This window comes from Canis lupus, chromosome 11 (genome assembly GCF_048164855.1).
Source record: "Canis lupus baileyi chromosome 11, mCanLup2.hap1, whole genome shotgun sequence".
Lineage (NCBI taxonomy): Eukaryota > Metazoa > Chordata > Mammalia > Carnivora > Canidae > Canis > Canis lupus.
Window position 1 is genome coordinate 56,691,940 of NC_132848.1, and position 27,600 is coordinate 56,719,539.

The 27,600-nt window shown below is 37.5% G+C and overlaps 1 long non-coding RNA gene across 1 annotated transcript; it reads right to left on the reverse strand.

The window, feature by feature from the left end:
• Positions 1-17,524: 17,524 nt before the first annotated feature.
• On the reverse strand, positions 17,525-26,172 carry LOC140642304 (uncharacterized). Its single transcript, XR_012038782.1, has 3 exons — positions 26,118-26,172; positions 25,373-25,431; positions 17,525-17,830 (listed from the first exon to the last, which is right to left on the reverse strand). It is a non-coding gene; the product is annotated as an uncharacterized lncRNA (long non-coding RNA).
• Positions 26,173-27,600: the final 1,428 nt, after the last annotated feature.

Genomic DNA, 27,600 nt, shown 5'->3' on the forward strand with positions numbered 1-27,600 from the left:
GAAGGCGAGCTACTACAGCAAACGTTAACTGCTGGTCATGTGAACAAGTGATCTTGGACGTTCCAACTAGGCAAAGCCTAGGAGGATTGCCCCAGAAGCACGCAAGTGAACGCAGTCAGTGTATAGATTGGTGAGGAATAATATATGATTTTTTGTTGTAAGCTACTGACTTTTGGATATTTTGTTATGCAGTAAAAGCAAACCAAAGTATCTTCATTTATTGAATTCTTATTATGTGCCACACACTGTGGGGGACACTTTATATTCATTATCTCATTAAATCTTCACCAAAATTTATATGTCAGATTTTACTCCCACTTTAAGGTTAAGTTAGGACGTTTTCTGGCTAAAAGGGGACTGAGAAAAGAATCCTATAGAAATATGTTAAAACCCACAGTCTTTATTATCTACTTTAATATAATTTTATTAAATGACCTCATAACTTGGATGAGTTATTAACTCTCTTTGTAAATGTTTTTCTCATTCATGAAACAAAACTGATTTCTTATGATGATCTTAGACATACATAGAGTACCCTGTGTAGCCTAAAATCAGATATACGTATGATGTGAAAACCATATCTTAGCTACAAGTGCAAAGCATAAACCTTTTGTTTTGAACTAGAAATGAAATGTCTCTTACTTAAATGTTTTCATCAGTGCACTTGCTGCTCCTCTAATTTTGCTAATTCATTTTGCCATCAGTACTGGTGAGAAGTGGTACATGTAAGAGCACAATAATCTTCTTCCAATTTGAAGGCACAAACTCAGAGGCACTGAAAATGTTGTAGTGTTTTTCATTGCTTGTTCCTTTATTCTCGATATCCATTAACTTTCAGCTTGTGTTTTCAACCACTGTTGAGTGCTGGCTTGATTCTTACTACATTTATTCCTTTGGGCCGCCTCCCTATCTTTTCTAGAGCCAAACCACCCGAGCTGAAGGCATCCTTGTGATATTAAAACCCATGCTGACACACCTGCACAGCTGCATTAGCATCGGGAAGATGGTGAGGTGCATAAATTCAGAGGAGTGTGTCAGGTAGCCAGCTGAAACCTGGTACTAAGGATATAGTTTTTCTGCTTGCTCCCAGGAGACTGATGTTCACTGAAATGTATTCACTGGAGAAGTATTTGTTTTTTTTTCAGTAAAGCAGTCAGCTTCAGAAGGCATTGTTTCTACAGTTTTCAATAGCAGCATTATTAGACAATATACAAACATATTGAATACCAATGTCTTTTCTTAGTACCTTATTGGTGCCATGGTTCAGCTTCATAAAATAAAAGAGCACCCTTTGGACCAGAGACTATTTAATGGGAGAAATAGGTGAAATTATACAGATGTGTGATGCTTATGGATACAGAGATAGGCATAGATAGAAAAATAGAAATAGTGAGATAGATGATATAATCAGAGTCACATTATTATAATAATACCCTCTGGCTAATGTAGTCTGCTAGTTTTCTTCCTGAACTGGCTCTTCCCACTGATATCCCCTTAATCAAAACTCTCCTCTTGTCTAAGCTTAAGGATCAACCTAATCACCTTGATGTAGAAAGTCTTGTGCAGTCAAGCTTCAAGTTGACCTCCTTCTATTGTCTAACACATCACCTGTGCTAGTCAAAATAGATTTCTCATTGCCCCCCCCAGAAAAATCATATATGATTTTACTTGTGTGAAATACTCCTATAACTGTATCGTCCTCATCTGGAATGACCTTTTTGCTTCTCTATACCTATGCAAAGCAAACTGAATTCAAGCTCCATAAAGCCTGCAATAAATGTTCTCTCTTCCAGTGATTCTTTTCATTCTCTGAAATTCTACAGCACTCATTGCCTCAACCACTCTCTTGGCACTTTGCCCTGCATTTTTACCTATCATTTTATGTATGGATCCTGTCACCCGAAAGAGCTTGTCAGGCCTTTAAGAGTAGAAACCATGTCTCATAACTATTTATCTTCATTGCCTAATATAGAAAGCCCTGTAGGTAGTGTGCTCATGATTAATATTTGATGCTGATGATTTTAATAAATTTAGTTATGCACAGATCATATGTTACGCTTAAGTTCCTTGTCTGTCACATTCTTGGCATTAGGGAGAGTTTTTGTCATGACTCTATGTTAAGATCGGCAAAACAACTGTAGATGTTTCTGTCCAACATAATTTTTCTAATAATGACCTATAAAATAAATACCAACAGGAAGAATTCTTGACTTAACAAGGAGATATTTATAGAAATAGCAGAGCTTGATTGAGTTTAAACTACAGGGCAATTGTCTAAAAGGAATGGAAATGCTATGGAAACAAACCTCTGATTGGTAGAATCCAGGTTTTTCCATTCTCCCCTCATATGACCTTTGTTAGGAAAGCCTAGACACTAGAGAATGTGTGCTATTTTTTTAATAGATTGCACTAGAACCTACAGGAAACTGCTTCCTTCTTCCCTGGAAACAGATTCTTGCCCTGGGTAAATGTGTCAAACCTGTATCAAATATTTTCTTCTTCTAAGCACCAAAACCCTATTTATAATCTCACTCCCACATTAAAACCCTCACTATGTTACCATCACTGTCTACCTATGAATTCCTTAACAAACTATCAATAGTGGTATGATATGCAGAAAAATCATTCCCCAAAGATTTCTACAGCCTAATCCCTGGAACCTGAGAATGTATTACATGCAAGACAGAAGTAGTATTGGAGCTAGAATTTAGGTTGCTCATCAGCTGATCTTGAGATGGAAAGTTGATCCTGGATTATCTGGGTGGCCCCAGAGTATTCACAAAAAATACGTAAAAGTGGAAGAGGGAGGCAGAGGAGAGAGTCAGAGAGATGGCAGCGTGGGAAAGACTCAACCCAAAGTTGCTGGCTTTAAAGATGGAGTAACAGTCCCATGAATCAAGGAATGCAGTAGCCCCTAGAAGCTTCAGAAGGAGACTTGCCAACTGATTTTAGCTCAGTGAGATCCATTTCTGACTTCTAATCTCCAGAATGGTTAGAAAATAAATTTGTATTGTGTTGCTTTAAGCCACTAACTTTGCGGTAATCTGCTATTGCAGAAATAGGAAAGTAATACAAGTGGGTGATTTCACTGATTTGTTTGAACAATCCCCCACCAATGGAAAGGGAAAAGAACTCTAATTCCTATTTCATAGAAGATCTTTTATTTTTATTTTTTTAAGATTTTATTTTATTTGTTTATGAGAGAGAGAGAGAGAGAGAGAGAGAGAGAGGCAGAGACACAGGCAGAGGGAGAAGCAGGTTCCCTGCAAGGAGCCAGATGTAGGACTCGATCCCAGGATCATGCCCTGAGCCAAAGGCAGATGCCCAGCCGCTGAGCCACTCAGGTGTCCCCATAAAAGATATTTTATAGGTTAGCATTTTCCACTTAAAATCAAGTTCCTCACTCGAGGCTTAGTGCTTCCAGTTCTTTAAAGTTCTTTCACAGCCATTATCTCACTAAAATCTCACATCATGACCATCCAGTTGCTATTATCTGCATTGAACTGCTGAGGAAATTGAGGGTATAGAGGTTCAGTGACTCACGTTCATGATACAGTAGAGGACACACAGTGCAGTCTAAAACTGAGAGCAGAGAGAGATGAAACAGACATCTGGAGTATCCAATATTGGTTGCTCTTTATGTCTAAGTCACCTTAGAGTGAATGTAACCCTTTGTCATATTTTATACATTCGTATAATTATTCCCAGAATTAGTATTGTGAGTTTCATTTAGAAAGTGTGAGAGAGATCATTTTTGTAAAGAACCTTAAAATCTGGCAAGGGAAATTAGTAAAATGTCATGATCTGTAGTAATTTTAGAATCCTATGGGGCCACCCTTGTCTACCTCTTAAACCATAGCTCCTCCAGTTCTTTCTTGTCCATTGTGTTTTAGTTTCATTCTCTTTCTGTGTCTTGACACACTGAGCTCTTTCCCAACTCAGTACTTTTATAACTAACATTCCTTTTGTCCAGAAAGTTGTCACCTGGATTTCTCCATGCCTAATTTTTTTTCTTATAATTTAGCTTAAGTTTCACTACTTAGGCCTTTACTAATCTCCTAAACTAGAAAGGACAGTAACTTTCAGTTACATGCCTAATTTTATTCTTAGCATTTATGATGCATTGCCATTTATTTATTTTTTGTTGTTGTTGTTAATTTTCTATCTCCCCCTCGGGAGATGGAAACTCTATGGAAGCAAGAGTCTTGTCTATGCTGTTCACTGGTATATATGTATTTTCAATACTTCAAATATTGCCAGGAAGGTATTAACTCTGTGTTGAAGGAACAAATAGTTTCCACACATTCTTGATACCTGTAATACTACCATTAGATCTAACAGACTGAGATGATGAGGGCTCTAAGGAATTGACCTAAGTCAGACATTAGTAAATGGGCATCATGATTTTCTCTCCTGAAAGTCCATTTGCCTTAGGGATATATATAATCAGGTGAACGTATTGAAAAGCATGCACTGAAGCTGAGTTTGGACATTAGAAACAGTTGCTCCCTTCCCTTCATTCTGTTTTTTATGATATGCTGAACATTTAATTTATTAGCAGGCATAATGGTATAAGGGAAAAAAAACTGTTGTGTGATATCCAGCACTGACATGATAAATGCTGCTCCACATGAATTGATCTTGGGCCTGAAGAGACTATGCATTGTACATGGCAGTTTGCCAATCTGTGCCATATAAACTGCTGTCATGGGTGAGTAATGTTAAGATTCATAGGTTACACTGTCTTTATCTCCAAATGATTTAAAAATAATCACTTTCTTCCAGTTTTAAAAATTAGATATCCGTTTGAAGAGAATTCATAAAATATAGTTATTTAGAGAAAAAAATAAGCCACATGCAAGCATATCACCTGGTAATAACTGTTATGATTTGGATGTACATTATGGCAATCTTTTCTCTATAAGTATGCACATACATGCACATATACATCTATTTATACCTAATATGTAATAAATACTTGATAGATTTCACTTGAATATATAGATGAAGGAAGGAAAAAGTAACTATTGGTGACTCCAATCTGATTGAGAATATATTTTGTTTCAAAGATTAGTCATTTGTTTCATTTAAACTGTTGTTAATATTTCACTACTTTGTTCTCATCATTCTAATTTTCTTTCGCTACTTCACAAAGTCTTGGGCTTTTAATTTATCAGTCCAGTTCCATTTAAAGAGATCCAAAACCCAACTTAGAAATAATAAAACCTACTGAAATATGGCAGACAAATAATAAAGCCACATCTCTTCTCCTCACATCTATTCTAGGGGAAGTATTTATTTAAAATTAAAAAGAAAACTAATCTCAATAGATGTGAAATTAGCTTTTGGGGAAAAATATCCACATTCATGATACATGCTCTCAACAGACTAGCAATGGAAATGAATTTCCACAAAATGAAATAGGGCATATATGAAGAACCTAGAGCTAACATTACAATTAGAGAGTCAGAGTCCTCCCTATAAAATTGGAAATTTTGGAAGAACAATTAACCACTTACCACTTTCATTCATCATTGTACTGATGGCACAATGCAAGTGAAATAAACACGAAGCATCAAAATTAGAAAGGGAGAAGTAAAACCAATTCTATATGCAGACAACATAACTATGTGTATAGAAAATTTTAAGTAACCCACAAAACAAAAACAAATAAATAAATTCAACAAGTTTATGGAATAAATGTCAATATGCAAAAAGCAATTGGACTTTTATATATGAGTAACAAAGTTAAAATGATGAAATCAATATAATGTGTAGCTGCATGGTAAGCTATTAAATGTGCAAAGATGAACTTAATGTAAGTTTAGAAAACTTTTACACTGAAAACCACAAAACATTGCTTCTAAGGAATAGTAAACAAAACCTAAATGGAGAGGTATACCATATTTATGGTTTGCAAAACAAAATTGTTCAAAAGTCAATTTCCTCCACGCTGATTTATAGATATTATTCAATCCCCATAAGAAACCTGGCACACTTATTTTCTTGTAGACATTGACAAGCTTATTCTAAACTTTATATGGAATGAAAAGGACTTGAATAGCCAAAAAAAAAATGTAAAATAAAGATCAAAGTTGTAGGATCTGTACTACCTGATTTTAAGATTTATTATTAAACTATACTAATTAAGACAACGTGTTATTGATGTAAAAATAGATAAATGGAAGAGAATAGAGGTCAAAAGTAACCTCATGTGCAGTCACTCAATTTCTGACAAAGTGTGAAAATGATTCAGTGGAATAAAGGAAGGAAAGTCTCTTCAACGACTCCTGCATATCCATATGATGTCTACCTTGCACCATACAAAAAATTAATTTGGGATGAATAGTGGCCCAAATGACTAAGTTAAAAGTATTAGTCTTCTGGAAGAAAACGTAAGAGAATACTTTCATGATAGGTGCTTTAAAAAAGTTTTGTAAACAAAAAGTGATAACTGGCAGAAGAAAAAAAAAATGAAACAATAACTTGATCAAAAATTTAAAGCTTCTGCTCACCAAAACAAATGTCATTACAAAAAGAACAGAGCAGTCACAGACTAGGAGAAAATATTTACTATATATATAGCTGACAAAGAACTCATTTGCAAGATATATAAATAACTGCTACAAATTGACAATAAGAAGTCCAATAATCCAATTACAATAAGCAAAGAATTTGAACAGACTCTTCATAACAGATGATTTACAAGTGGCCAGTAAGCATATGAAAAAATGCCCAACTTGGTTTGTCATCTGAGAAGTTACATATTAAAATAACAAGGAGATATCACTGCACACTTTCCAGAATGAATAATATTCAAATGACAGAAGATACCAAATATTGGAAAAGATATTCTCATACAGTGCTGAAAAAGAGTAGAATAATACAATCGTGTTGGAAAAACGTCTTGACATTTTCTTTTAAAGTTAAACATACACAAATGCTATGACTAGCATTCCGCTCTTAGCTATCCAAGAGAAAGGTAAACACATGTCCTGTGAAAACACTGTTACATGTTTGCTAATAGTGGCTTTAGTTATGATAGGAAAGGGGGAAAACAAGGAAGAAAAGAAAAGAAAAAAAAAACCCAAGTGTTCATCAACATGTAAATGTATAAATAATTTGTGCTACACTTGTAAAATGGAACTTTTCACAAATGTAGGTAAGTACAAAATGGATGGTTCTCGAAAACGTTATGCTACTTGTGAGAACCCAGGCACAAGAGTACATAATGAATGATTCCTTTTCTATGGAATTTTATTTTTTTAATTTTTTTAAAATATTTTATTTATTTATGAGTGATAACAGAGAGAGAGAGAGAGAGAGAGAGAGAGGCAGAGACACAGGCAGAGGGAGAAGCAGGCTCCACGCAGGTATCCCAACATGGGACTCGATCCCAGGTCTCCAGGATAAGGCCCTGGGCTGAAGGCAGAGCTAAACCACTGAGCCACCCGGGCTGCCCTCTATGAAATTTTAAAATAGATAAATTAATCTATGGTACTAGAAATAAGAACAGTGGCTGCCTCTGAGTGCAGGGCCAAGATTGAATACAAAGGTAAATGATGGATATTCCTAAGGGCAGTGACAAAATTCTTCATCTTTATAGGGATAAGGGTACATGGGTTTATTCATCTCTAAAAATCCATCAAACTACATTTTAGCATTAGGGAAATTCACTGTATTTAAATTATGCCTTAATTTGCAAGAAATTTAAAATGGGGGGGTCAGTATTTCAAGTGAAGAGGCTCAAACAATCTCTAATTCATATGTTTCAAGACACATAATTTGTTTATGGATCTTTAAGTCAAAGCTACCCATAGTGAACTAAACAACAATAGGGTCTAGGTAGTTGAATATATTGCTTTCATTTGTATCGGGAATGCTTTGGGCACAAGTGACAGAAAGCTCAGTAAAGATTTTGTTAACAATAAATCCATCAATAGGATTATTCATTCCTGGTATAACTCAGCTTGAAATCTCACACTTTGTCCTCCCTTTCAAGATATGGTTGGTGCCCTTCCAGTCAGCCACATCAAGAAAGGACTGGGAACAAAAATTTTCCTATTGATATTTTTATTTTTATCAGGAAAAGGAAGTCCTCAGGGGGTAAAAATATTGTCTTACTTCTCATTGTCTAGAAGGTCTTTGGACACCCTTAGACCAATTTCAGTTTGAGTGAAATAGGGATGTTGTGATTTATTTGAACCATTGTTTTGGCCTGTGTAGGAGCTTCCCTTTCTGAGACCAAAACATCTCCTCATCCTACCATAAAATCAAGGTTCATTTCATAGGGAAAATTTTGAAGTTGGGTTTGACAATTACACTGATGGTTGCTAATGAGCAGTATCTCACACATACATCTTCCTTGCCTAACTTCTGTTAAGATGAGACACTTACTTCCCACTCCTGATATTTTTCCCCCCATGAGGAAGGACTTCAACTGATTAAACTCCTTCTATTCTTTATCCTTTTACTCATTCTGCCCCAGATGGTAGGAAGTGACTTAGTTGTTGGGTAAATTTGGGAAGAAGAAACAGGCTATGTTAGCTCAGCAGTGAGTGACTTTCTTTTAGAGGAGCCAGACCTGCTGCTCCACCAGGGGGAGGCTTTGCCTCCATGGGGGCCGTGGAAAGGATGTGAGCACAGGGAGGACTTCCCCAGTCTTCAGGTATCAATACTCTGTCTAACTCTATGCAGTTCTGGGGAATCAATGTTAGAAAGGCCACGAGGCTCTGACACCCAAGCTAATTTCTCTGACCCTGCATTTATAAGCAGTAAGGCGGATTGTTACTCTCTATATTAATTTTCCATGTTTTTGGAACTTCAGTAGGGAGGAGGGAAGCTGTTTCTTAAGTCCCCTGAAAGGCTTCAACAATTGGTGCATTGGCTAGGGGCATTTAATACAAGGAGCAGAATTCTGAAGGAAAAGTATATTAGAGAAGGCCATGAATGTATCTCTGGACCCGGGGCTTTCATATGTTACCATAGTGTTCTAACCTTTGAGGGGAGCTTTGGAGGTTTATTATCAGTTTTTAGCTGTCACCCCTTGCTCTCACATTGCAGGCTGGACTAAGCCTGACTTAACTGTACTCTAGTGTGTAGGCCTTAACCGAGGACACAAAAGGGTCTGGTAAAAGCAAGAGACAGTCCCAGCAAAAGCACATGGCACATAGAAGTGTTCTAAGCAAAGATATATGGGAATCACAGAGTTGCCTGGGCAAAGCTTCTTAGCTCTGCTATTGGTGGTCTGGATTGGCTTCTAATAGGTATGTGTAACCAGTTTTAATTCATAGGCTTGGCTCTTCGTAACAGACATAAATCTGTGGCAAAGATTATATTTACAGAAAAAAGAGAATCTTTGTGTCCTTGGTGTTGGTGAGTATAAAATAGTTGTTACATTTAAACATTAAGGAAGCCAAGTTCTTATAATTCTGTGATTTACAGTTCACAAAATCTAGTTTAAAGTCAATGCCAGATGACTGTTCCAAATCCTATCATATATTCAGAGCCAAGGAAAAACTGTTGGGTGTAATTAATCTCATCTCTTTAATGCAGCTATAGATGTATATGTATATTTGTGTATGTATATATATGTATATATACATATGAATGAATGAATAATTCTCAAAAAATTAGTGGATATATTTCAAGATGATTGAATTATTATGGGTGGTATTATGCCCCGAGAGAACATATTTCACAGCTAGATGGAACTGAAGAATGGAAGGAAGATAGTGTCTTGAAGGATAAAAGGCTGTATTGTTCTATTCTAATCCCCTAGGACAGGAGGCATCAAACTATAGCCATGGGTCAAACTGGGCTATTTTTGTAAACAAAATTTAATTGGAACACAGCCACAGTCATTAATCTAAGGTAATCTTCACTCCACAGTGGCAGAGTTGAGTAGTCGTGACAGAGAAGGTAGGAGTCATTGACTTTTTACAGAAAAAATTCGCCACCTTTCCTAGAAGAGGGCAATGAGTTTCAAACTTGAACATACATCCGAATTGCCTGGAGGATTTGCTAATTTACGGATTACAAGGTCTCATCTGCAAAGTCTCTGACTCCGATGTTTCCATTAGGCCCCTAATTTGTATTTCTAGCAAATTCTCAGTGATGGTGATGCTGCTGGGCTGGAGACAGCGTTTCGAGAAACTCTTCCTTACCCACAAGCTTCAGAAGCAACAATAGCAATTTCTATAATCTGCAAAGGTCAAACCAAACCTTTTGTGGAAATGTGGTGAAAGCCTCAGGTCTAAGTATCCATCAAAAGAGGTAGTGGCAGCAACGGAAAAGGGAAGAAAAGAAGAGAACAGAAAAGAACAGAATAATAATACTAATCACGAAGAACCAGAAGGTCATTGGATGGAGTTCACACTTCCTCAAGTACCAGGTTTTGAAAATCATGCATGTCCACGAGGAAACGGGCATTAACAAATGGAAGGAATATATGCTGTATGGGAAAAAAGTCTCCTTCACCCACTTGATCCTTCTTCCAAATGGGGTCCATGTGTTCAGACAACAGGGAAGCCCAGGAGCAGGGCCCAGGTGCACCTGTCACGCGGCCAGCCAGGTTCCAGGGTGGGGGCTGCAGCTGGGGGGGGGGGGTGGTACGGAGGGGGCACGTCCCTCTGGTGCCTCTTCGGTTACAGGCGCACCCATCCGAGGCCGTCGCCCTGAGCCTCGAGGCCCACGCGTGAGCATCGTTCCTGCTGTGGCCAGTCGCGCAGCTCCGGCCGTGGCGCATTCACGGCCTCCCGGGCCCCGCGGAACCCGCCGCCCTCGCCGCCCTCGCAGGCCCGCATCGACTCCCCAGGGTGGGACTCCAGACACCTGGGCATCGTCTCCCCAGGGTGGGACTCTAGACACCTGGGCATCAACTCCCCAGGGTGGGACTCCAGGTACCTGGGCATCGACTCCCCAGGGTGGGACTCTAGACACCTGAGCATCGACTCCCCAGGGTGGGGCTCCAGACACCTGGACATCGACTCCCTAGGATGGGACTCCAGGTACCAGGGCATCGACTCCCCAGGGTGGGACTCTAGACACCTGGGCATCAACTCCCCAGAGTGGGGCTCCAGACACCTGGGCATCGACTCCCCAGGGTGGGACTCCAGACACCTGGGCATGAACTCCCCAGTGTGAGACTCCGGACAATTGGGCATCCACCAACGACTGGCATCTCCGAATGGCTAAGACCGTGGAGACCTCCACCTGCCTTTGCTGTGGCCTTCCCACATTAAGTATGCATATGCGTGGCTGGGAATGTGTTTGCTGGGCCTTGACTCCCAGGCCCTGTGTGGCTCACCTCCTTGATGTGGTGATAGCAGGGGCAGCTCTTCATTGTCCCACATGCCCCATTCACTCCCTCAGGTGTTAAACACCAGAATGTACCCAAGAACTGGCTTTGCAGTTTGTGATCCCGAAGGAACATCATCTCTTTTCTGAGAATCGAGAACCTCAATATCACACCAACGTTTTGCTGAAAATGATGGGGTTTGGACTTAACTTAAAAATTTGGAGGTTTGGACCACAAACCAAAGGGCAGAATGATTTGAATCTAAATAGTAAGGCAGTGGAACTTCCATATTCGAGGATTTTAACTTGCAAGTGGATTTAACCATTCTCCCTTGGAATTTAATACTGGGAGAGTGTTTTTTATTTCCATTGGGATGTCCCTATTCGAGGGTATTTTTATTTGAATACATTCGATGTCCTTGCAGAATTTCTGGAATGCTACGTGGATGCTGTGATTGGGATGGAAAACTAAATAGGAACTGGGTTTTTACTCTTGGGTACAGAGTGGCCTTGGAGCAGACCTAGATGGTGCTTTGTTCTTATCAATTTTAGCAAAATCTGAAGTATCAGTGGTTCCAGGATGATTCCTAAAGAGCAGTGGTTGGGAATGGAGAGGCAGTCTAATGTATTTCTCTGATAGACTGTTGGTCCCCTCAAAGAGGACAGTCACACTCCTGCTTGAGTATAGGCTTTACCAAAGGTTTAATAGGTTTTGAAGAACAAAGTAGGGGAATTTTATGGGGAACACTTAACCCTCATTCTTCCTGTTTACTGCCTGTAAAAGAAACTCAGAATGTGTCCCTTTACTCACAGCAACCCAAAGGCAGTGGAGTGAACAGTCTGATTAGTAAAACTGGGAAGAAAAAATAGGCGTATCCGCTAGTCATCTGCTCTACTCGGAGCTACCACTTCTTCCTTTTAGAACTAACGTAAAGCTGTCTGCTAGGGGGACAGGTTGCTCGGTTTTTCCAGAGGTAGATTCTGCTTCCCCTGACTATGAGAGACACTGGGTGGGTAAGTCAGCCTAATTTGGGGGGGTTCAATATTAGGAGCGCATTTAGCTCTCACAACAAAGCTATGACCTTTAACTTAGCATTAAATTAAGAGTAGTAGTATTTTGACCTCCATATGCCACTGTTTTACTTCTCAGTATGTTTTGAAACTAAATAATAAAGATGCTAATTTGGAGGGAAGAAGCGATCTTCCCTCAGAAACAGATTTTACCCCTTATTTACTCTTACTACATTGCTTTCTTTTTTGACCACGAAAGCAATTTTTCTATAGTAAGCTAGTGAATGAAGGGATTTTGTCAATTAAAACAACAAAAAAGTCTGTGGACTCTAGATAACCTGTGGAGATTTGTTTTATAAATCTCTTCTCCCCCTACAATAAGTAAAAGTGTCAGCCTCACTCTGAGAACAGGTGTGTACATTTACATTAAATAAATTATTCATTTGCTAATATCGTGGGATTGTTTTGTGGCGCATGAGAATAAAAGAAAGCTGTAATAATCTCCATCCCTTGCATTATGCTTATAACATTAGAAAATAGGTTTTTTTTTTTTCTGGAAATATTCAACAAACAGGTTCTCTTTTCAGTCCCTGAGGTACTATAGTAGGCAACAGAATAAATCCAATAAAAATTTGGAATTTATTTTTGTTCTTTGTCATCACCTTTCGTTAATGGTATGTAGGTTTCAATATCAAGGCACATGCAATATGGTTTGGCTAGACTGAATGTTATTATTTTGATTCCCTTTGCTAAGCTTAAAGTATTCTCCTTTCCCCTTCCCTTCATTCTGGGGAATTTTGTACACTCACTCATAGTCCTAGTTTTTCCCAGAGCTGGAAAATTCCCGTATCTAGTCTTTGGTGCTTTTCCCATGTACACATACCACTGTGTAGCCTCTCCTGCTCAGCCATTCTAAACTCACTAATTATTCCTTTCTAAACACCACTGTATACTTCCTGCCTCTACCACTCAGTTCGTTATTTAATATTTTGTCATTCGCATGCACGGTGTGCATACCGTGCAGATCTAAATACAGGCTTCTTAGCCAATCTTAATATTTTGCGCATCACTCAAAGCATTATATTTTGCAACTTGTACATAACTTTTAGGCACCACTTTTGAATGTACCTAACTTTCCTAAGTGGAAGAAACCTTATTCAAGGAAGATAAAGAACCCTTTGGAGCTTCTACTGAGGGTACAAAAAATTTAGTATGTGCTTATTTTCTAAAATCTGTACCACATATATGGTTGAAATTATGCCTAACATTTGAACGACTAATAATTCACACATGAGAATAATTTTAGGTATTATTTTTCATGTATCTGAGATGTATAAACCCTATTTAGAGATGGAACTATCCTTTTTTAATTGGTATGTACTCTTTTGCTTTCATTTATAAAATCAATGTTACTGAGGCATAATTAGCATATAATAAAATCCACCCATTTAAGAGTATGATTCAGTGAGTTTTGAATTATAAACTATGTAACCATCACTACATTCAAGATATAGGACTTTTACTCAACCTAAAAGTCCTTTGGAGCACAAAAGGTTTGTGTATGTGTGTCCACGCATGCGTTTATTTACTTTTAAATTACAGTAATGTGCCATAAAAGAAACTTTTTTTTGGCATATAGTTTGTTTATTGGGACACTTAAACATTATCTACGTCATGTTTTAGTTAAAAACTGAAGCTTAGAGTGATTTTTCTAAAGGACACAGATATAGCTAGTATAATAGGAAATAGCTAAGCCTTGATAAAGCCTTGCTTTTAAAAGGGTGGACATGATAATCTTCTAAATGGATAAAGGAGAAGCTCATCAACCCACAAGGCAAGGAAGTCTTAGTTGCCTGCTTGACTTAATTTACCTGCTTCCTTTCTGTCTGAGACCAGGCAGGGGAAGAGGAATCAAGAGCTATACTGAATACTGGCGTCTGGGCCGATGACAAGCCAAATGATCAGGTCTTTCTCTCTAATCCTTACCTAGTAGACTGCTGAGGACTTCTCACAAGAAGTGAATTATTTTAGTCATAATAAGAAATCAGCCCCCACAAATAGTAAATCCTCACTTTTCATCTGTGTTTGCCATGTCGTTCCATGCACCGAATTGTTTTAGCTTAATGGCCTATTTTTCAATCACTTAATATGTTGATGCTAACGCAGAGGCCTTTGTGGATATCTTCTGGTCATTGGGTTGAGACAAAAGGTTCATTTTTTTCATCCTGTGATGTGCAGACAGAAATGAATAGGCGGTGGAACAGATCCGCCATGCATTGCTGCCACTCTGCATTATTAAGCATGCAGCACTCGGCCTCTTGGCTTTTTTGGGTATTCATTTTCAGAGACAGGGCCCTCTTTTACTTTGACTTTTTGCTGTGAATGAATAAACTGCAAATAAAACTGCTGAAACCTGCTTTCTCCCTCAGACCACTTATTTCTTTGGATGCTTCCGATTCAGAGGCAGTAGGGTCTTCAATAGGGACTGTTTTAACTTTTACAAAAGGAGCTGTAGTTCTGCCCCTGAAAATAAAGTAAGTTAACATTTCAGAGTAGATCTATGAACAAAACACTTGCTGCAGAAACTTCCTGGTAATTGTTTTTTTAAAGAATACATACGATTGGGAGAAGATGAAGCTGAAGACACTCAGTGACAAAATCAGGCTTGTCTCCATTCGAAATTGCTGACTGTATGAAGACCGTGTAGACCCCCTCAGCCTTTGTTTATTTTATAACTTTAAGTCTCATTAGCCAAGTGCCCGCAAACTACCCTCCTCCCCTCAAAACCTCAGGAAAGGATCTAAGAAGCTATCTCACATTAAGGCTTAAGGACAGACTCAACATTCAGTGTTATCCCTAAATGGCATCTCTGATCTTGGATAGACAGATGAAACTTCATGCTAAATGAATGATGCTTCCGTGGTATATTCAGAGCTATATTTTTAATCATCATTTGGCAGAATTAAAATGTTCCCTAAGAGCATACATGTCTGACTTTGTGTAAAACTGTACAAGGCGTGGATCACTGCTCTCCCCGACAGCTCCTTCACTCAGTGAAGAAACCGTTGCACGCTCCCACTCCACTCCCTATAACCATAGCCAGTTGGGCCCTGAGGAAGAACTGCTCTGAGAACTCATTCATTCACTTAGCAGGAACAGTGGATTGTGTAGCTGGACATACTAGAGAAAGTTGGGCCAAGCAGATTCCTCTCTGGGGAAGAACCTTCATTTCTTCTCTTGCTTCCCCCAGCAATAGTGAGTCATGTTCTAGGGAGGTTGGACACTGGGGCAAATCGAGTCGGTTATCATTGTTCTCACTCTTATTTTTAACTAATTGATTTCTTTCGCTGAATTTGTTCCCATGGTGACAACACAGGCCGCTTGGGTTAAGCAGCTCAGAAAGAGCAATGAAACTTGAAGGAATTCATTTAGTTTTGTCTCCACTTGCCATCATTTCCAAATGCTGCCAACTGCCTCATAGGTCACATCATCTTTGAGTCCCCAGGATATCTCTGATGAATTTTAAGATTGTTTTTATTTTCTTCCCCATTTAAAAAGGGCACTTTGTTTTTCCTGACACACACACAATACTTTTACTGAAGCTTCCATGTCACATACTTCAATACGTAATAGTGACAAAATCCATAAGGAAGAGCAAGGACAAAAACTGACTGATGTGGGGCCTTTGCACAGCCCATTTCCCCAGTGTAGCTCTGGTCTTTCTCCTATTCTTTAGCCCTATCAACTAACAATGATTATTTTTTCTCTCTCACCCCAACTATTACTTCCTCGAGAAGCCTGCTCTGGCCACTCACGCCGAATTAGGCCCCATTGTTCTTTCCGTCCACAGGTCCTTTAAGTTCTTCTTTAAAACTTTTTATCATAGTTTGTAATTACATAATTTTGTGATTGTTTAAATAGCATCTTTCGTTTGTCCCAACTAGGCTCTGAGCTTCTAAAGATAAGGTGCCTGACTCTTTGGTTTATCACTGAAATTCTAGCACCTAGCACAATGATTGTGAGTGGACTTGATAAATATTCATTTTTTTAAAATTTTTTTTTTAATTTTTATTTATTTATGATAGTCACAGAGAGAGAGAGAGGCAGAGACACAGGCAGAGGGAGAAGCAGGCTCCATGCACCGGGAGCCCGACATGGGATTCGATCCCGGGTCTCCAGGATCGCGCCCTGGGCCAAAGGCAGGCGCCAAACCGCTGCGCCACCCAGGGATCCCTAAATATTCATTTATTGAATGGATGGAAAAATATTTAATTTCTTCCATCCTAAGGCTAGAATCAAGTTGACAGTTTACTTGGATGTATTAGTCAGCTCGGGCTGCCGTACCAAAGGGCTGTAGACTGAGTGGCTTAAATAACAAAACTTTCTCGTAGTTCTGCAACCTGGGATGTCCAAGATCAGGGTGTCAATTAGGTAAGAGCTCTCTTCCTGATTCGCAGATGGCCACTTTCCCCTTTTTGTCCTCACCTAGCAGAAACAGAAGTGGGAAAAGAGAGATCTTCCTCTTCTTAGAAAGGCATCAATCCCATTGGATTATGAGCCTTTCTCACCTCCTCACAGACTCTATCTTTGACTACAGTCACATTGGGAGTTAGCGCTTCAAAATAGGAATTTTTTTTTGGGGGGGGGCAGGGGACACAATTTTGTTCATCTAACTGGATTAAGCTTACTTGACCTGAAGTTATCACTGTCCTTCCAGCAGACGTTTTAACTTACTACTTTGCAACTCTTCTGTTTTCCTCTTCTGCAAGCAAGTCATTATATTTTTGCAAGAGAACATTTTGGTTCCTGCTAGACTCTACAGTCTCTCTATCTCTGTCTGTCTCTGTCTCCTCCTCTGTCTCTCTGTTGCTATTTGGCTTTTGGGAAAATACACTTTTCAAAGTTTATTATTTTCTCTGACTTGAAAGTTCTGGTGCAGGATGCCAACACAAAAGTGTATTAATATAAGCAAGACTCAAAAATCATTATTGATGCATTAACATATTAAACATATTTCTCGTGAAAATCTTCAGTGTTTGCCACTGAATATTACTGGGCTTTGATGTTCTTTTTTCCTAGATGGCTTTTATTTTCCTCTATTTCATATCCTTGACTGACGGTGAGCCCTGGTTCTTGATAGTCTGCCTTTACACAAAGTCTTATATTTGTCTGCAAAGACTCTATTTAATTTTTAAAATCATTTTTATTACTCTGTTCAAGGGAGTCATCTGGAAATGACATTCTGTAATAAACTGCCTTTGACAAATATTATTTTTTTTCTTGTGAAAAGCTCCATTTCCTGTTTTTCTTCTTTAAATAGCCATTGGCAGTTCTCTGATTGAGAATGCAGGGCTACCAGAGGAACAGCTCTTGCCAAGTGAGCTTTTTTTTTTTTATTTTTTTAATTCCTCCTGCTTTTATGTTATATTTAATCAAAGTGCACCATTTTACATTCTTTTCTTTTCTCCCGATTTTACTTTAAATCTCTTTTCTGTAATTGATTTTCCGGTTTTCACTGAACCTGCAAATGAATGCAAAAATCTGTTAAAAGAAACTTTTCATTTATTAATTCACTGTTGCGTTGGCCGGCCATTTCTGGGGGAATAAGGAAGTTGAATCAGGTATGAGCCTGGTCTGTGAACAGGCTACTTGAGTACTGATTTTGAAGGTCCTCAGTGAATAACATTCTACTTGAAAAAAACAGTTTCAGGCTAACTTCGTGCATTAATGAGGCGGTCATATTGACTAGACTTGTGAAACAAGAAATAAGCCTCCTTCCTTGCTACCTTACCCTATTTGAATTTCATGCCAGTCTGGACCTTAAGTGTCCCTTTTCAATGGAAGGGTTTTACATCTGTCTGATCCATTTAGGGTAGAGCCGGGGGCATTTATGACAAAGGTGACCAGGTAAATGGCAGTAATATAAAACAGTAAAATCCCATCACCTGGCTGTGCTGATTTATTCCATGCCCATGAGAATCAATTTATTATCTAGACAGAATCAAGGACCAATTTATCTATTAAAGCGTTAGCACTAAAATGTTAACTTTTTTTTTTTACATAAATGTTTTAAATATCCATTTACGTTCCAGAAGATGATGGAAAAATGAAGTTAAATTGGTCATTGTTTCTACCTTCAAGGATGTTATAGTCTACTAGAAAAAATATAGATAATAGATGAATAACAAGGGAGAGAGTGATTATGAGCATAGGAATTCAGAGAAGGGAGTGATGATTGTCATTTCATTTATGAAATAGAAGAAAGATTTTCAGCATGGAGGCATTTGTACTGCCGCCTGAAGGATGAAGGAGAATTGAGCAAATGGAAACGATAGGCAGGTATTCTGGGCAGAAGAGCCAGATAAAAGAAATAACAAAGTCATTTGTTCCCTAAATAGGTTGGAAAGGAAGGACTGGAAAAGAACACAGAAAATATTGGATGTCACTTAGATTTTAGACATTGTGAAGATCTTAGGGGATCTGAGGTAGGGGAGAAGAAATAGAAGGAAACAGTAGAAATTTATGTTGCATAGAATTGTAGACTTTACAATGTATTAGGAGGTCAGGAACTAGCAGTCACATTTGAGTCTGTAGTCTTTATCCCAGGTGATTGGGAGAATGATGTTCTCAGAAAGAGGAGCTATGAGGTTTGGAGCAAGGTGTTTTGGAGAAGGAAATATTCGATTTCGAAAATAAAAAGATGTTTCTATAAAATCTCCCCAAGCCTCAATTGTTTAAAGCAATACATAACTTTCAGGGTAGAGATTTAATACTAGATTTTAATATAGATATAATTCCTAGAACTTCATATCTGAGAGAAATTTATAAGAGCGCCTCTGTCCCAGCTGACATAGCCTTTGTTCCCTACTACTATTTTGTTAAAGAGGTTACATGATAACTTACTATCTGCATTTTGTTTTTGGTTTGTTTTCACATAAAGTGCAGTCAAGAAAGAAGAGAGCTATGTAAAGAAAACCCAAACAGGCCATATATAAGGAGGCAGAAGCTTAATTAAAAAAAAAAAAAAAAAAAAAAAAGACCTACTGAGGGATCAAATTGGAAACTGGGTGAGATAGCAGGTGATGACTTTTGAATACATTGATATTCAAATTGGATTCATCTGATGATTGTGGGCTCTAGGATTTAAGATTCACACGCCTTTTCTAACTGGCGTCAGAGCTCTCTGTTTTCTGAAGATTCTGACAACAGTCTACGGTGGTATGAGAGCTCTGCCATATGTGAAAACTATACTGGAAAAGCCTGGGCCTGGACTGTGGGTGTTAAATAGAAGAGCGGTCACATGGAAGACTCTCCAGGCTTGTCTTTATATGGAAGAAAAGGATGGTTTGTACATCTGTGTGTGTGTGTGTCTGTGTGTTTAACAATTATTTTGTTTGAAAGAGAAGAGAAAATACTTTGTTCTAATTTCTCCTCAAGTGTTCTTTAGCTTTTGACCTAAACCCAAGTGAGATTTTCTTTCTTTTTAAGCACAAAGACTTTAAAGAGTATTTGAGTTCTTTTCAGCGAGATTTTTTTTTATAACTCTCAAATTCAATTGCCTTTGAGGAAGTACTAACAATAGAGAATCAAGTAACATTTTCTCATGTGCTCATATAACCTAATTGATTAACTAGATGTTTATGTGTATTATGAAGGTATAAATGCTATAGGTTGTCTTACAAATTTGTTGATTTCTTATTTAAATTCTGAGGTTCAGATGAAACATCAGCAATATCTAAGCCCGTGTTCTCCCACCCAGGTCTATATAAAATCTCCATTCTTATTTTGAGTTCTGCAGCAAGTGTCTGGAAACCCATTGGAAATAGATAATGGGAGAGTGCTGTTTGATAAGCTACCTTTTTTCTTTCTTACATCTACTAACTAGGTAGAGCGAACCTTGAATTTCTTTGGAAGTAGAAGCAAAGCCAAGTAGACTAGATTGAAAAATTCAGACCAGTTCTCATGAGAGAGCCTAGGCACGTAGGGATTTAAATCACAGGCAAGCAAATGGGAATAACGGGTTAGAAATAAGAACCAGAAGATAATATAAATTATGAGAAAGTCAGGTAAGGACTGTGTGCAATAAAGGAGCTTGGTATTACAGTGGTAGCTGCCTGGACTGGAGCTTCCTACATATTTTATGTCAGAGGAACTGTACATTGTTCAGAATCCTGGACTGTGATTTGAGCGCAGTGAAATGGGGAAGAAGAAAAGCAGAAGCAAAGTAACTGCTGCTAGTGAAATATGACCCTTTAAAAATATTTGAAATGAAAATTATATATATTTAGGATGTATAACATAATTTGATATACATATACATAGTGAATGGATTAGTATAGTCAAGCTAATTAACATATTTTAAAACTAGAGAATATATTTAATTTTAATTTCAAACATTTTATTTATTTATTCATGAGAGACACAGAGGGAGAGAGGCAGAGACTCAGGCAGAGAGAGAAGCAGGCTCCATGCAGGGAGCCTGATGTGGGACTCCGTTCTGGGACCCCAGGATCACGCCCTAGGCCAAAGGCAGATGCTCAATGGCTGAGCCACCCAGGCATCCCTATATTTAATTTTAAAATTAAAATTTACATATATTTATATTATAATTAAATTAAAGCTTATTTAATTTAATATATTTTTAATTCCAGCCTAGTTAACATACAGTGTTATATTAGTTTTAGGTGTACAATATGGTGGTTCAACACTTCTATACATAACTCAGTGCTCATCATGAGGAGTACCCTTAATCTCTGTCACCTATTTCACCCATTCCCCCCACCCTCCTCCTCTGGTAACCATCACTTTGTTCTTTATAGTTAAGAGTCTGTTTCTTGGTTTGTCTCTTTTTTTCCTCCTGTGTTTGGTTTGTTCCTTAAATTTCAAATTTGAGTGAAATCCTATGTTATTTGTCTTCCTCTGACTTATTTCATATTTTGTACTCTCTGGATCTATCCATGTTGTTGCAAATGGCAAGATTTCATTCTTTTAAATGGGCTGAAAAATAGTCCATATACACCATACCTTCTTTATCCATTCATCTATTGATGGATGCTTGGGCTAAACTTCTTATATAGTTACCATTCTGTGTGTGTGTGCACACATGGGTGTGTGTGTGTGTGTGTGTGTGACAGAGAGAGAGAGAGAGAGAGAGAGAGAGAAAGAAAGAGACAGAGAGACAAAAGGACATGAGAGTCCCTGAAATCCTGGAATCCAGTATTCAATACAGTATTATTCACTCTAGTCCTCATGTTACATGTGAGATATGTTGACTTACTCATCCTACATAACTGCAACTTTGACCCACATCTCTCCATTTCCCCTATCCCTTCCACTTGCTTTCTACTTTCTGCTTCTATGTATTTAAATTTTTTAGATTTTACATATAAATTAGATCATGAATTTTTTCTTTTCTGTTTCTGGCTTGTTTCTCTTAGCATAATGTTTCCATGTTCATCTGCATTGATTTTCTTCCTTCCATCTGTCTGTCTATTATCTATAACAATTTCTTTATCCATTAATCTGTTGCTGAACACTTAGGTCATTTCCATATATTGGCTATTGTAACTATTGCTTCAATGAACATGGAAGCATAGCTATCTCTTCAAGGTCCTTATTTCCTTTCTTTCCTTTGAGTATATGCCCAAAAGAGAGATTGTTAGGGTAGTTCGATTTTCAGTTCTTTGGTAAAACTCCATGTTATTTTTCATAATGGCTGTCCCTGTTTACATTCTCACCAACAGTACACAAAGGGTTTCCTTTTTTCCCATGTCCTTGACAACATTTACCTTTTATTTATTTTTTGACAATAGTCATCCTAACAGATATGAGGTGATATATCACTGGGTTTGATTTGTATTTCCATGATGATTAGTGATGTTGAACACCTTTTTGTATGCCTGTTAGCCATTTATTTTCTTCTTTGGGAAAATGACTACTCAAGTACCTTGCCCAGTACTTAATTGAGTTATTTGATGTAATACTTTCTGTGCATTGTTCTATCTATCAAGATAAATTTTTATCTATGATAAAATCATTGAAGGGTCATATCATGTGAAACATCCTAGTTCATACGATAGCTAATTGACCAACTTAAATTTTAATAATTATTCAAATTTGGCAACACTACTTTAGCGTGATCTCTTTCAAACAAGTAGCTTACCCCTAAGACCATAGAAACCGAGCTCTTCATCTGCTCATTCTAAGAAACTAGAGAGACATGTATACCAGAAGATAAATGGTTCTGGTTCTAGGTATAAATTTTTCAGCAAAAGCAATTTGTTTTTTGCTTATCTAAACCACTCTATTTTTGGTTATTCTAACTGGTCCCTGACATCAGCTGATGTTGCAAATGGTGACAGCAGCCAATACAAACTTTCTTTCCTGCCTATGGTCCAACAAACAGCTGACCTCACAACTCTATTACTTGGTAGCAGTGGCCAAAACAGTAATCATGTGCTTGGAGTGAACAGTAAACATTTGGCCCAGGGAGTCGAAGGTAAGAGATTAATTCCATCTGTGTGTTACTTCCTGAAAGCAACAGCTTTCTTGAATCTACCTTGAAGTTCAGAAGGGAGACCTTTGACTACAGCCTGGAATAGTAGAAAGGGAGAATACAAGGGGAAAAGGCTTGCAATTTCATGATACAACTATAAATCAGTAGTTATCTTTGCTATTTAATAGATTATGTCCTTTGTTGTAGTACCTTTTTTGAATTGAAACTAATGAAGTTCTTCTTGCAGGAGAGGATGTTTGAAGTGATTGCTTTTGATTTTTGGGAGCTCAAAAGAGCTAGTATTTTGAGGAGGGGAATTGGTTAATCATTAGTATTGTTAATGAAATTTATTAGCAGCTGCCTCATCACTTTTAGCCTCTTATTATATTATAGGAAGGTCTGCTACTTTGTGATGTGCTACAAAGCCTATCTACATAGAGCACTGAGGGTTCTGGCCCTGAACTAAAACTCTGTTCATGGATGAGAGAGAAAAATCTCTTAGAACATCAACCTCAGGATGAAGAGGAAGATGAATCCTTTACTCAAATTCTATGCTAGGACTCCTAAGAACAAGATAAGCCACAAAGCTCCAAGGGAAGGGAAATATTAACAACTTTTTAAATTTTGTTCAGACAACTTTAGGAAATAAAGATTGTTTTTTTTTTTTTTTTAATTGCACAATGAAATAGGAGGTCTTTTCCACTTAACAGGAGTGAGCTGTAGCTTTGAGTATTGTAGTTTTATCTTCTGCTATTCAGGATTATTCCCATCAATGCAGTGGTGTAAAGATCCTTTGATTCCATCCTTGAACTCTGCCTGCCTTGAGCATGATCCTATCATATTTCTTCCTCCTGTAGAAACTGACAGTCCTCACCCACACTCATTCTGTTTACATAGTTAACAGCTTAAGTTGACTACATCCTTCAGCCTATTTCCTTGTCCTCCTGTCTATAGTAATTATAGATAGGGAAATATTATTGGAAGTGGAGTCCCTGTTAGAAATAGAGTTAACTCCCTTGAACCTAATCTGAATGCCTAATAGTTTAGATGTTATCAATGCCTAATGACCTCAAGAGAAAAAACTGAAGGCTGAATATTTCTAAATTAGAGATAATTTAATTATGAGGAAACCTTCACATTAATTCATATTAACTTTCACATTATTAGAAAAATTTCACAGTAGGAAAATTTCTGAATATATTGTGGCTTTGGTTATACCAGTTTTCTCTATCTAAATTCCCTTATTTATCTTTGGAATATTAAAAATCACTTGAACTGTCCCTGAATCATTAAATTCACAACATGCTTCAAAATTCTTCTGCAAAACTTGGGAAGAGGTTTTAATAGAGAATTCAAATTTATAAAATAAAAATTTATTATTTTGTCACTATCCATTTTATCAAAGGTGACAACTGCATAGTAGCATCTCGCATATTGATTTCTTAGATAAAAGAACCGAGTACTTCCATCTTAACAGTCTTAAAATACTAAAGCTGTTTTTCACACCTAGCAATTACTGAGAATGCATTTTTCACACAACTGGCAAATGTATCAAGCCGCATGAGCAAATCCAAATGCTAAAATGTCAGGAGAGCAGGTGAGATCACCTATACCAACACAAACTAGACGTTTTTATTTTCAAGGAACTGCATTTCTTTCTCTCTTAAGAACAATGACTAAAACTAGGAACACAGTCCACGAAAGAGTTGAGCTAATTCCCATAATGCCACCTCTGCTCACTCACTCTTCTATTAAAGCTGCAGAGGCAGTCCTCGTTAATGCCTTTTTGTCCTATGAACTGGTCCCATTGTGGTTCAGAATGAGAAAGTAGAAGGGTAAAAACAATTTTTTGGACTAGTTGAGCAAGTGATTCCTTGGGGATTCACCCCTGACCTTTTCAAGGGCCAGATTTCCATAAATAAATTGGGGCTTTGTTTTCTTCCACGAAGATTGCTAATTCAAACTTAAAAGACATTTGAATGCCAGAATCGCTTTACTGTTCTTTTGCTGTAATGATTTAGATTGAATGTCATTGTGCACTCAAGCTTGCCAGGTAATTGAGCAACTATGGTCTTTATTTGATGATATAGTCATGGCTCTTTAAATATCAATGACCATGGTGTTGGAGTATAAAATACTAGTTGGCAAATATGTAGTGATTATGAATAAGATACACATCACTACAAAAATTTGTTATTTTTAAATTAATGGGTTTCAACATTATTAACTTAGAATAAATTATGTCCTTAAAAAATTTTAATTATGTAATTATGAATCAGATTTCCCTTGGAGAGCAGAGCACTTTGTTGAAAGTATAGGCTTTTATTTTTTCTTCTTTGCTGGTGAGAAGAGTAGCTATTTTAAAAATAACTTCTTTATTCAGCGAGATTTCTTTTTGGGGTTTTCTGGTTTTCATGGCACGTTCTCTCATAATCTCTATAGTTCATTACTTTTCATATGTTCATTATTTGTATTAAAGAATGGATCATGGTTCAGTAAGATACATATTTTTAGTTTTTGTTTTGTTTGTGGGTGGGAATTGGCTTAACTGATTAATTTTCACCTTACCTTTCAGACTTTGAAGTGAGTCCTGCATTGGTGCAATGGCTGACCAGTTTGTAGAACACCTTTGATCATGAACCCAGAGAGGAAGCAAAAGGTAAGTAAATTAACACTGTATGGCTCCAGCTCTATGTAAGCAGTGAGGTGGGAATTTTGACTACTTAACACCAATACTATCAAGATGATTAAGCACAAACTATGTACACCATATTCCATACTTAAAATACATTACATTTCTAAATTTTTATAACTACTCTGAAATAGGCATTAAAATCTCCTCTTTGGGTGATCCCTGGGTGGCTCAGTGGTTTGGTGCCTGCCTTCAGCCCAGGGCATGATCCTGGAGTCCCGGGATCGAGTCCCATGTCGGGCTCCGTGCATGGAGCCTGCTTCTCCCTCTGCCTGTGTCTCTGCCTCTCTCTCTCTCTGTTTCTCATGAATACATAAATAAAAATCTTTAAAAATAAAAAAATAATAATAAATAAATAAATAAGTGAGTGAGTAAATAAATAAATAAATAAATAAAATCTCCTCTTTGCAAATGAGCAACTTAAAGAGGAACAGGTCATTAAATGGCAAAGTAGACATTTGAACAGAACCTGTATTTCCCCAAGTGTGTTTTGCAGAACAAAATCAAGTAAGAAGGGTCCTGTAACAATAATAAATACACAAACCTATCTGCTGAATGAATGAATAGAATCATGAAAACCCACTTTTGTTTGAATCCAACTAATACTTATCATGCACTTACTTTTTGCTGATTGTTTTCACATAAAATAATTCATTTGATCTCTTCATACCTTATGCTACTGGTTAAATAATTCTCATTTTACCTATAAAAAATGAGATGCAGAAAGATTTATCAATGTGAGGCAGTTAGTAAATTAAGGAACAAACATATTCTATCACCTTATCTCCCAATGGTTGCTTGTCTCCCTCACCTATAGGAATGTTTTCCTGAGAGCTTTGGACCATGGCATGTCTTAGAATATGAATTAATATTATGGTGCAAACAGGTGGTAGCATTTTTAGTTTATCTGACAAAACTCTTGATCTACTTTGTTATGAAGTTGGGCTGTGGAAAGAATTTGGACACAAAGGTCTTCTTTGGTTCCCTCATTTTAGAAGTCCAGAAGAAAATAATATATTATGTAACAGTCATTTAAAATAGACTGTGTTTTTTTTTTTTTTTTTTTTTTTTTAATGTGCAGAATAGGGCACAGGCTGGATGGTTTTATCTCCCTAGATTACTTTCCTTAGATAACTTTATTGTCTAATATAGTCAGGCCCTCTAGGTAAATATATAGTAAAAACTGATGGGGGGGGGGGCATGTACGGCTTGTGTTAAATATTTGAAAGATTTTTTAAAAAGCTTTTATTTATTCATGGGAGATAGAGAGAGAGGCAGACACATAGACTGAGGGAGAAGCAGGCTCCCTGGGAGGAGCCTGATGCGGAACTCGATCCCAGGATGCTGGCATCATGACCTGAGCCAAAGGCAAATGCTCAACCACTGAGCCACCCAGGTGCCCCTGAAAGATTTTTAAACTCTGTGCTGGTGATGGTGTGGGAAAAGGAGCACTGTTTCACAATGCAGCTGAAGATGTAAATCGGTATCCTACTTCTGCAAGGCAGTCTGAAAAATATGCGTCAAAATGTAATATACTCCTGTTCTCTTACTCAGCAATTACACTTCTATCTTCTAAAATAGTGATACTTTAAGATATTTAGCACAGTGTGATTTAAGGCTGTGATCACTTTGAAACAAATATCCTAAAATATTTATCCCAAATATCTATAACCTAAAATCAGAGATTTGGGTAAGTATGTCATAGTGCACGTTTATAATATCCCATTATGATAATGTGGTAGATCTATATTTATGAGGAAAGAAGTTTATGATATAGTATTAAATGGAGCAAGAAGTCACAAAATACTGTATTCATCATTTAGGTATATATAACTAGAGGGGGGAAAAACAGTAAAAACATTCACCAAAATGTTCACACTTGTTGGTTCTGGTAGTAGCATAACATTTTAATTTTAGTTTTAATTTTCATGCTTTCCTTGAACAATGTTTTTTCAATATGAATATGCAGGCCTACATTCCCTTTCTCAAAACCAGCATGGCCAAATATGATTTGGAATTGAGAAATTTTTGAAATCGAGGAGGTTTATGATGTACATACACTTTATAATAGCCTATACCTTTAGTGGGATCTGAGACAACCTCT